The sequence below is a fragment of the Geotrypetes seraphini genome, chromosome 2 (assembly GCF_902459505.1).
Source record: "Geotrypetes seraphini chromosome 2, aGeoSer1.1, whole genome shotgun sequence".
Classification (NCBI taxonomy): domain Eukaryota; kingdom Metazoa; phylum Chordata; class Amphibia; order Gymnophiona; family Dermophiidae; genus Geotrypetes; species Geotrypetes seraphini.
This window is the reverse complement of record NC_047085.1, coordinates 328064692-328075063: the sequence shown is the minus strand read 5'-3', so window position 1 is coordinate 328075063 and position 10372 is coordinate 328064692. Positions and strand designations below refer to the sequence as shown.

At 41.9% G+C, this 10372-nt stretch overlaps 1 long non-coding RNA gene across 1 annotated transcript; it reads left to right on the top strand.

Moving 5' to 3' along the window:
• The first annotated feature begins 388 nt into the window (after positions 1–388).
• Positions 389–1231, top strand: LOC117355549. The gene is made up of 2 exons (XR_004538399.1): positions 389–685; positions 810–1231. It is a non-coding gene; the product is annotated as an uncharacterized LOC117355549 (long non-coding RNA).
• The last annotated feature ends 9141 nt before the right edge of the window (positions 1232–10372 follow it).

The following is a 10372-nucleotide window of genomic DNA, read 5'->3' as shown; positions in this document are numbered from 1 at the left end:
ATGACCTATGGAAGATAAGCACAGGGCTTTTACCCATTGAATCACAGCTGCTTCCTTTCAGTTAGGGGGTTCATACCATGAGAGCTTAGTGATCCTAGCCATGTGAAGGGGAAAATACCTGAGAATCCACATTAGTCAGTGAGAATGAATAATAGTTCTGTAAGGTATCACAACAATCGTTTCCTCTGTGAACATTTCTACAATGTACATTCCTAGAATGTAATAGATAATTGTTGTGGAAGACACATTGCACATACTTATGAAACATTCCCAGTGTTTAAGCCATCTCCCATGTTAGGAGATAAAGCAATTTATATTCCTTGTCTTAGAAAGGCTGCTTGTAACCTGATCCCCTCTAGGAACAAGGTTGGGGTGGGGAGGGGGAAGGAAAGAGAGAAGTAAAACTTTCCCTGGGTCAAGAGAATTCAGGTGGGGTAAAGGAAAGTTGCCCTTTACAAGCACTGAGAAACACACAGGAGGATTTCTGAAACACTTGACATCTGGTGGCCAAAAGAGGTTGGGTGAATCAGGACACACTCTTAGTAGCAAGGAACTTAAATTCAGCTCCTAGGATTCAGGAGGGGAGGAGTTCACCAGCACACCACTCTCCAAAGTCCATCCTGAGGTAGAAATGGAAGAGCTACCAAATGAAACTACCAAGGGGAGCTGCAGCAGCAAGAGCCCAGTGAGTGGAAGCCACTGAAATGGGGCCAAAACTCATGGAGTGGGTCTGAGTAATACATGCCGCAGCTTAAAGGCAAGAATGAAGCTTAAATTGTGTTTTTATTCTTTTTTCTTTTTCTACTCAGCATGCTGGCTGGGGCAGAGATTGTTGGACTACTGAAAGCCAGTGCCCTGTTTGGAGAGAAGTTTTCCCCTTTTAACTGTGATGCATGCTATTGAGAAAAGGGAGCATAACAGAATGAACTATTGAATTTGCTAATGAACTGCACAATTGCATAAAACCAGGAAGATAAAGGGCATTGTGGGGATTGTAGTCTGAGCTAACCACTGAAACTGCTCAAGTGCCTAAACCAAGGAAGGTGGATGGAGGGCATTGTGGGAATTGTGGTTTGGACTAATCACTGGAGTGTTTTTCTTTTTGAGTTTAAATGAAGCATGTTTTTGTTTGGAACTGAAACACCCAGGGTAAAAATGGGAGAAAACCTGGAGTGCAATGTTAATAATAATAATAATGATAAAAGAACAATAATACTTTGATGAACTCTGACCTGTCTCTACTCAAGTTTGTGAAAAATATGGTGGCCTGCTAGAGAGGGTTCATGAGTAGGGTTACCATATGGCTCCAGAAAAAGGAGGACGGATTAGGACACCTGGGTTTTACTTCCATTACTTTTCATGGAAGTAAAACCTGGATATCCTAATCCATCCTCTTTTTCTCTGGAGCCATATAGTAACCCTATTCATGAGGACACACTGGCAGTAGCCACACTGTAGAATTTAAGGAGGCATGGCACCAAGAGTTCCTGAAAAGTTAATAAAATTCTATGGATAAACCATCTGGCACTGACATTTTCTGCTAAAAGCCATATCTTTCAAAACAAGCCAAATTTTCTTTCCATCAGCTCTTCAGTAGAATTGGGTGTAGCAGCCTCAAAAGGACCTAGTGAAACATCAGATCCAGCCAGCTCTGAAATATATAAGTTGTGATAAAAGGTCACAAATGTAATCAGAATATTCATGTTATTAGTTGAAGTACCACCATCCTCTTTCAAGGGAACATGGACTGCAATTCTGCATTGGACTGACCATCAAACATTGCAACAACAAATGCTTGCTCTTATTGGCATCTGTATAATACTGAGCAAATTGGGAAAATACCAACTGTCCAGGTTTGCAACTGAGCAATCTATTATACTTTGGCCCAGCCCCAATGAACCAAACTCATTTCATAGTATTGTTTTTTGAACTGACATGCTGCTGCTATTCAAGCATTCTAATTTTATTTTCCCAATCCATCATTTAGATTTTGTTGGTTTTTTATGCAGCAAAGTTAATGAACACATCATAAATACTTAAAGGCATCCAAACACACAAATATAAAGGTTTATCATACACATTGTTATAGGTTAAAAAAAAAAAAGTCTTGCATTGTCGCTTCTACTGAGGGGACAAATTAAGGTTCAGCTATTAGTCCAGGATTATATCTCCATCTGGTAGAAGTCATACAGTACATCCAAGAGTCCAGTTTCAATAAGACATGTGAATGGTCAGATACAGTTAGATTACCATGTTCTACTGAATGCACTGAGGCACAGATATTCTATAAAAAGACACCTAAAGTTAGGCACCTGGATCAACTAGCTGATCTAGGTGCCTAACAATTATTTAAAAAGCTTAATTGGCACTGATAAACAATTAGCATCTCATAATTGGCTTAAATTAAAATTAATTGGATGGTAGGCGCCTAACTTGGTAGGCACCTATCACTTTCAGGTAGGGGGTCTAGTCCAAGGAACCTACCAGAAAGTAGGCATGGGTAGGTTTTGGACATGTTTGGCATATAGGCACCAGTTTTGGACTTAGATGTTGGTATTTAGGCCACGAAAAAACCCTGGCATAGAGTGTGCCTAAGGTTAAGGTATCTGCTGACACTTAAGTCCACTTTAGATGCCACTAGGCACAATTCTATCTTAAGATTGACATGCATGAAGTGCTGCGTTCCTCGGCACCTAAGTTTTAAGCACAGTCGGGGCCTGAGTACATAAGTTTACTGCTTAGCAGGAAAAAGTCAATGTGAGAATGTGTAGAATAAGTCAATGAGTAGAAAGTGTACTTTCTGTCCAGAATATGTGTAGCATACCAAAATCCACCAAATGCAAAGAAAAAATGAAAGATCAACCAAGATCTAGGTTTGCTATACACTGTTGAAGAGCTCTGAGCAAGTAGAGGATAAGAACATCTCTAAAGGGTCAGACCGATAGTCCATCCGGCCCAACATCCCGTCTTCACAGAGCATCTTCACAAAGGCCAATCCAAGTCACAAGTATCTGACATAAACCCAAATAGTAGCAGCATTCCATGCTTCCGATCCAGGGCAAGCAGTGACTTTCTCCATGTCTGTCCCTGCAAGTTTACAAAAAATATTTTCTTCCTGGGTAACCAGACCTACTAAAGTGTGGAAGAATTCAGATGCATCCACATTTGGTACATAGACATTTTATAATGCAATAAGATCTTTCCCTGATGGTTTTTAATTTTACACTTCATCCATCTACCTTCAGTACCAGAAGTTTGGGTCAGTAAAATAAAATCTGTCCTATTTCTCAGGAGGGCTAACACCCGATTTATATTCCCCTTTTGAAGGAAGATTACAGTATGTGCAAACCATTAGCCTTATCTTCAATGATTGAGTTAAAAAGATGATTTTCTTGGAATAGGATGATATCTGGTGCAAATCGGCCTACATAGAATAAGATCTTTTCCCTTTTAATAGGTTTGCTGAAGCTTTTCAGATTAAGGGTTAAAATTATGAGGGAACTAATCATACAAACACTGAACCAAAAGCAGAGAAAACTAGTACAGTTCTAACCATTGTATATTTACAGGACAATAGCAGCAAACTGAATTATACAGTTACAACTGGGGTGAGGAAGAAGCAAGTGGTAGACCCTCTGTCCGGGCCGCTGGAAAAAACCAAAACTCCTTCGATTCCATCTGCAACAGTATCACCAAAGTTGCTAGGCTGCCACAGTTCAAGCCCCTGTAGGTACTAAGAGAAACCCTGCTCATGCTGCTGTAGGAGGATCCCATTCCTGGCGTAGTCAAAAGAACCGATCACGGAGTTTGTCCCGCTAGAGAGCAAAACTTCTCCAAAACAGTTTGCTGTATTGGAAGAGCTACCCCCGGTGGAGGAGGAACCTGATGGAGAACTCCCTTCCTTTTCTTCTCCATGACTCTCGAGAAGGATCAGAGTTTCAGATACTTGAAAACTGCAAGGAGGTAAGAGCTGCTGTGGGTGCCTCTTTTCACACAGACATTTTGAATCTCTTGGGAATCTCAGGTATTCTAATATTTTTTTCTGCAAACTCTATGCACGATGCAAGGCGGGCTGTGTTTCATACCTATACCCCGGCACATATCCACCCCCCCCCCCAGGCACCTTAGTTCTCTGTAAAAAACATACCACACAACAGAGAGAGAAAGAAGATCCGGGATTGGGGGGTTTACAGTTTTCTTTGATCTAATTTAAAGATTGAACCCCTCTTTTACTGAGGTGTGCTAACACTGCACAACAATTTTTTGGTTAAGTCTTGATTCCTGAAAAGTTTTTGGTGATTATGACAGGTACCAACTTGGTATGCTCAAATATGGTTTTGGTTTTACTGCATCACGTAAGAACTATGAGAAATAGACATTTTTATGTTTACTGACAATAAAATATATAGTCAAGTTTACGTTTCGCACAAGCGACTAAATGAAACAGAATTAAAAGTGTTTTGCTCCCGAGTTTCTTTTATATTCAGTGTCTGGTGCATCACGTTGTAGCATCCAACAATAGTCGGCAAGCATTGACGGATTCCAATTGCCCTGGTATCGTTTCTCCATCGTAGCTATGTCTTGATGAAACCTTTCACCGTGCTCGTCACTCACAGCACCGAGATTTGCGGGGAAGAAGTCCAAGTGTGAATGGAGGAAATGAATCTTGAGTGACATATTGCACTTCATTCTCTTGTATGCTTTGAGAAGTTTGTCTACCAGCTGAATGTAGTTTGGGGCTCTGTAATTGCCCAGAAAATTGTCAACAACGTCTTTCAAGGCTTTCCAGCCAATTTTTTTCCGGCCCAACTAACAGATCTTCAAATCGCTTGTCACTCATAACATGTCTGATCTGGGGGCCAACAAAAATACCCTCTTTGATCTTGGCATCAGTTATTCTTGGGAACATCTGTCTTAAATAACTAAAACCTTCCCCTTCCTTGTTCATTGCTTTCACAAAATTCTTCATGAGTCCCAGTTTAATGTGAAGAGGAGGCAAAAATATCTTTGTCGGGTCAACAAGCGATTCATGTGCTACATTTTTCTGTCCTGGAACTAACTTTTTACGGAGTGGCCAGTTCTTTCTAGAATAGTGCGACTCTCTGTCTCGGCTGTCCCATTCGCAGATGAAACAGCAGTACTTTGTATAGCCAAGCTGCAGTCCTAGTAACAGAGCAACGACTTTGAGGTCTCCACAGATATTCCAGTTATACCTGGTATACTGGACATACTTTAGTAACATTTCCATATTCTCATATGTTTCTTTCATATGTGCTGCATAGCCAACAGGTACTGAAGGATAAACGTTGCCATTGTGCAACAGAACAGCTTTCAGGCTTAACATTGACGAATCAATGAAAAGACGCCACTCTTCCGGGTTGTGATCACAACCAAAGACCGAGAACAATCCTTCAATGTCACAACAGAAACAGAGACTGTCGACTTGTGCAAAAAATTTGGTTATATCATGATGCCGGTCTCGAAACACAGAAATTTTCGTACCTGGTGATAGCAAACACCATTCCTGCAGTCTCGAACCTAGCAGCTCAGCTTTTGCTTTTGACAGACCCAAATCTCTGACCAAATCGTTCAATTCGGACTGTGTTATCAGATGTGGATCGCCTGATGAGGATGGTTCAAAATCCGGGTCAATGTCACTGTTAGAACCCTGCACTGCAGTTTCTTCATCTGGTTCGTCTAAGGTCCAATCCTCTGGTGGTTTCGGAACTGGAAGACTGTCATCATGTGGCATGGGTCTCATTGCTGAAGGCAGATTAGGATATTCAATTGACTTCTTGTTTTTGGCAGAGAAACCAGACACATTAGTCAAACAGAAATAACAGTCCGTCACATGGTCTTTCTGTTCTCGCCATATCATCGGAACAGCAAATGGCATCGTCTTTCGAGTACCTCTGAGCCAGGCTCTCAGACTAACAGCACATGTCGCACAGCAAATGTGAGGCGCCCATTGCTTGTCTTGATCACCTATTTTGCAGCCAAAATACAGATGATAGGCTTTCTTTACAAGGGCAGTCATCGAACGTCTCTGAGGCGTAAGTGTATATTCCCCACAGATATAGCAGAATGTGTCGCGGCTGTTACGACACCGACGAGACATATTGCCCGACACCAAAACGTCTATAGCATCAAGCTTACTTACTGTTATATTGCTACAGCTACTATACTACTATACTTTACTATACTGATACTATATACACACACGGACTATCTATATTAACCAAATGAGCAGGATCGGTGTATGGAAGCCACCATTATAGCATGGTGAGACAGCGCAAGCTCGTTCAGACCTGCCCAGACATGCCCAGGATGTCATCTTCCATAAAACAGCTTCCAACCTGGCTAGATTTTATGCATGGACATACCCAGGCGGCACAAACCGTTGTTGATAAGACACTTATGGGAGAAAAAATTGTTTGCATCCAAATATAAGAAAAAATCACGACAAAATTGAAGATTTCTCTGAAATGGTACGTGATGGGTAATTTTTGATGTAATATTCATGATCAGCACCCAAAATTCTATAAGAAACACCCAGCAGTGTTCAGGAAGCAAAAACTTTGTTGTGCAGTGTAATCGAATTAGTGTGCGCTAAATGCTAACACGTCCATAGACTAACACGCACGAGGTAGCGTTTAACGCAATCTAATCAGTTAGTGCTCCTTAGTAAACGAGGGCCTTAGTTACATTTATAGAAAGAAACTAGTTTATTTGTAGGTTAGATATACACAGAATATAAGATAGAAGCTTGTGTAATCACAAGCTGTAGAATATTGGCGAAGCCTCCAGTAATGCAGTAGCTTATAGCGTTAATTATTTATTTTCCTTGTAATTATCAAATTAATTTTCTCAATAAACCAAGTTGATTACTTAAGTTCACTTCTGATTTCCGCTGTCATGTTTGGGTTAGCTTCTTGATATTTACTTTGTAATAAATTCGACCTCTGATGTAAAACATACCACAAAAGGTAAAGATCACATAATACAGTTTAAGGTATGAAATTACAGGTACAGCAGTGACTTAAAAAAAAAAAAAAAAAATCTTAACAATGCCAAGAATAAAGCTGAGGAAGACAAACAATTCAGGTGTCCAACCTGCGTCCCGAAGGTTGCATGCGGCCCCGTGAAGTATTTTGTGTGGCCCCGGTCGAGGGCGATGCAGTGTTTTCCTCTGCTGCCCCCGGGTGTTTACCATCTTGCCGGCTCCCTCCTCTGTCTTGCTGCAGCGTTTGCGCGGCCCCAGAAACATTTTTTTCGGCCAATGCGGCCCAGGGAAGGCAAAAGGTTGGACATCCCTGCTATAAAACATAAGATAGTCCATCCTGAACTACAATACCAGGATGACCACATGTCTGTTTCCTCTGAGAAGATGACTGAAGATGAGGTTGAGTCAATGTAATATGATGGAAGTTACTCTGCATGTATTCCTATGGAAAGCTAATTCAATTTAGAAAGGTTAAAGCATTAAAATAAAAGTGCTCTGCCAGAAGAAATGTTTGAAGGACATAAAGCGCAGCTTCCGGGAGAAGAGTTATGAACTGTTTGTGAAGTTACAGCCTCTGCCATAGAGAGCAGCGGCTAAGGTTGCAGCCGTGTTTTGTCAGCTCCGAGTTTAAAGGAACTAACAAAGAAAAAGCCTAGAAATATGACCGTTTGTTTCATGGAAGGAAAAGACTTATTCTCTTAGTAGCAGAAAATTAAGATTTTGCAGGCTGACAGCCGTGGTGTGAAGATAAGGAAGAGGATATGTTTTTCTGAACAAAAGCTGCATAATAAGTAACAAGAAGCTTTTTTTCCATTATAACCTGAATTGGGTTTGTTTGGGCGGGTTCAATATATCAAATCTTTTGGGTGGAAGAACCCTATGCCCTGGGCTTACTTGCAAAAACGCCCGTGGGGGGGGGGGGGGGGAGAGGTGGTAAGTAACATAGTAACATAGTAAATGATGGCAGATAAAGACCCGAATGGTCCATCCAGTCTTCCCAACCATACATGCTCCATAAGTTAATCATTTAATTTAAATGGTCCTTTTTCTTACATATTTATGGGCCAGAAAACCAGAGCCCTGCCTGGTGGTGTGCTTAGACTCTATCTACTAGAGTCTCCGTCAAAGCTCACTCCAGCCCATCTTATACATTCCAGCCATTGAAGCCCTCCCCCAGCCCATCCTCAACTGAATGTCCATATAAGGGACACTGACCGTGCAAGTCTGCCCAATACTGGCCTTCATTCCTTCAATATATACCCATTATTTTCTGATTAGAGATCCTCTGTGTTCATCCCATACTTTTTTGAACTCTGTCACCACCTCCCTTGGGAGCGCATTCCATGCATCAACCACCCTCTGCGTAAAGAAGAATTTCCTAACATTACTCTTGAGTCTATCACTCCTCAACCTCAAATTATGCCCTCTAGTTTTACCATTTTCCTTTCTCTGGAAAAGATTTTGTTCTACGTTAATATCTTTCAAGAATATGAACATCTGAATCATATCTCCCCTGTCCCTCCTTTCTTAGGGTATACATATTCAGGGTTTCCAGTCTCTCCTCATACGTCTTCTGACGCAAACCTCCTACCATTTTTGTCGTCTTCCTCTGAACCGCTTCAAGTCTTCTTTTGTCCTTTGCCAGATATGGTCTCCAAAATTGAACATAATACTTCAAGTAGGGCCTCTCCATTGACCTGAACAGGGGCATCAACATCTTCTTTCTTCTACTGGTCATGCCTCTCTCTATACAGCCTAGCATTCTTCTGGCAGGCCTTCCCATCAGAGGGAAGGTTTCCAGGTCAGTTGCGAGCCATGTGCAAGAACCAGTAGCCGCAGCTTCACAAAGCGAAGTGCCACTGGGAGGAGAGACCTGGCCAGAGGAGGTCCAAAGGTTCAATGGTGTGCTGGAACTGCAGCCCCAGCTTTGCAAAGAGAACTGCGATGGGATGAGGGAACCAGCCAGAGGAGATAAACACCCATGGGAGGCCCAAATTTTGGACGTAGAATGGAGGGAAAGACGATGGGGGTCACGTTGGGATACGGAAGAGAGGAGGAGGGTCGTATTTGGACTGATAGGGAGGAAGAAGGGGCATGTTGCACAGAAACGGAGATGCAGGGTTATATTGGGACACAGAAGGAAGGGAGAGAGCACAAGCTTCATACAAAAGATGGAAGGAAGCAAGAAAGGAGGGAGGGAGCATGAACTTGGTAGATAGGATAGAACAATGGAGGGAGTGACGGAAAGAGATGCTGAGGTGGGGGAAGGAATAGAAAGGGAGAATTGCTGGGCATAGGTGCCTGAGTGAGAGGGGGAAAAGAGACAGTGCACATGGGGAAATGAAGAAAGAGGTGAATTGTTGGACATAAGGAGGGAGAAAGAAATATTGGACATGGTGGTGGGAGAGTCATGAAATACAGCTGCATGGGGAAGAGAGAGATGAGAGGGAGAAATGTTGGATGTGGTGGTGGAGGGGGGAACAGTGGGACTTATGAAGAACAACAATAAGTGTAAACCTCCTATCTTTTCTTTTTATTTAAATGACAGTACTTTGTTTTGACGACTGTTTCTATAATGTTTAATGTTTTTATAGACTGCACACTGTTCAGGATCTGAGTTACATACAAATTCAACTTAAGAACGGTTTAAAAAAAGGGAACTCGTTCTTAACCCAGGAACTGTCTGTAATGACAATAAGAATGAAAGAGGAGCGTAAAAAGGTTGATTGAAGCTGACAGATTTTGGGGTACAATTATTTGAAGAGCAACTTCTGTGAGTGCTGGTTTTGAACGGCATATGTTTTCTTTTGCCTTTGAATAAAACTTTGGCTGCAGAAGAAGCATTATTTGTCTTGGTCTTTCTGACTGTGCTTTACCCTCCTGTCTACCAATCTCTACTTATCTGCTTGGTCTGTTGCATGTACCGGGTTGACCCTAGGCTGGGCTTACAACCTGCCTAATGACTGGCCACAGCACAAGGCTAAAGACTTGAATGTCTGTTAGGCCACAGCTGCTTTCACTACTGGCTGTGTTGGTTTCCTGACCCCACTGTTGCTTAAGAACATAAGAATAGCCTTACTGGGTCAGACCAATGGTCCATCAAGCCCAGTAGCCTATTCTCATGGTGGCCAATCCAGGTCACTAGTACCTGGTCAAAACCCAAGGTGTAGCAATATTCCATACTACCGATAAAGGGCAAGCAGTGGCTTCCCCCGTGTCTTTCTCAATAACAGACTATGGAATTTTCCTCCAGGAACTTGTCTAAACCTTTCTTAAAATGTGTTCCAGAGTTTAACTATTCTCTGAGTGGAAAAAAAGCTTCCTCCAATTGGTTTTAAAAGTATTTCCCTGTAACTTCATTGAGTGTCC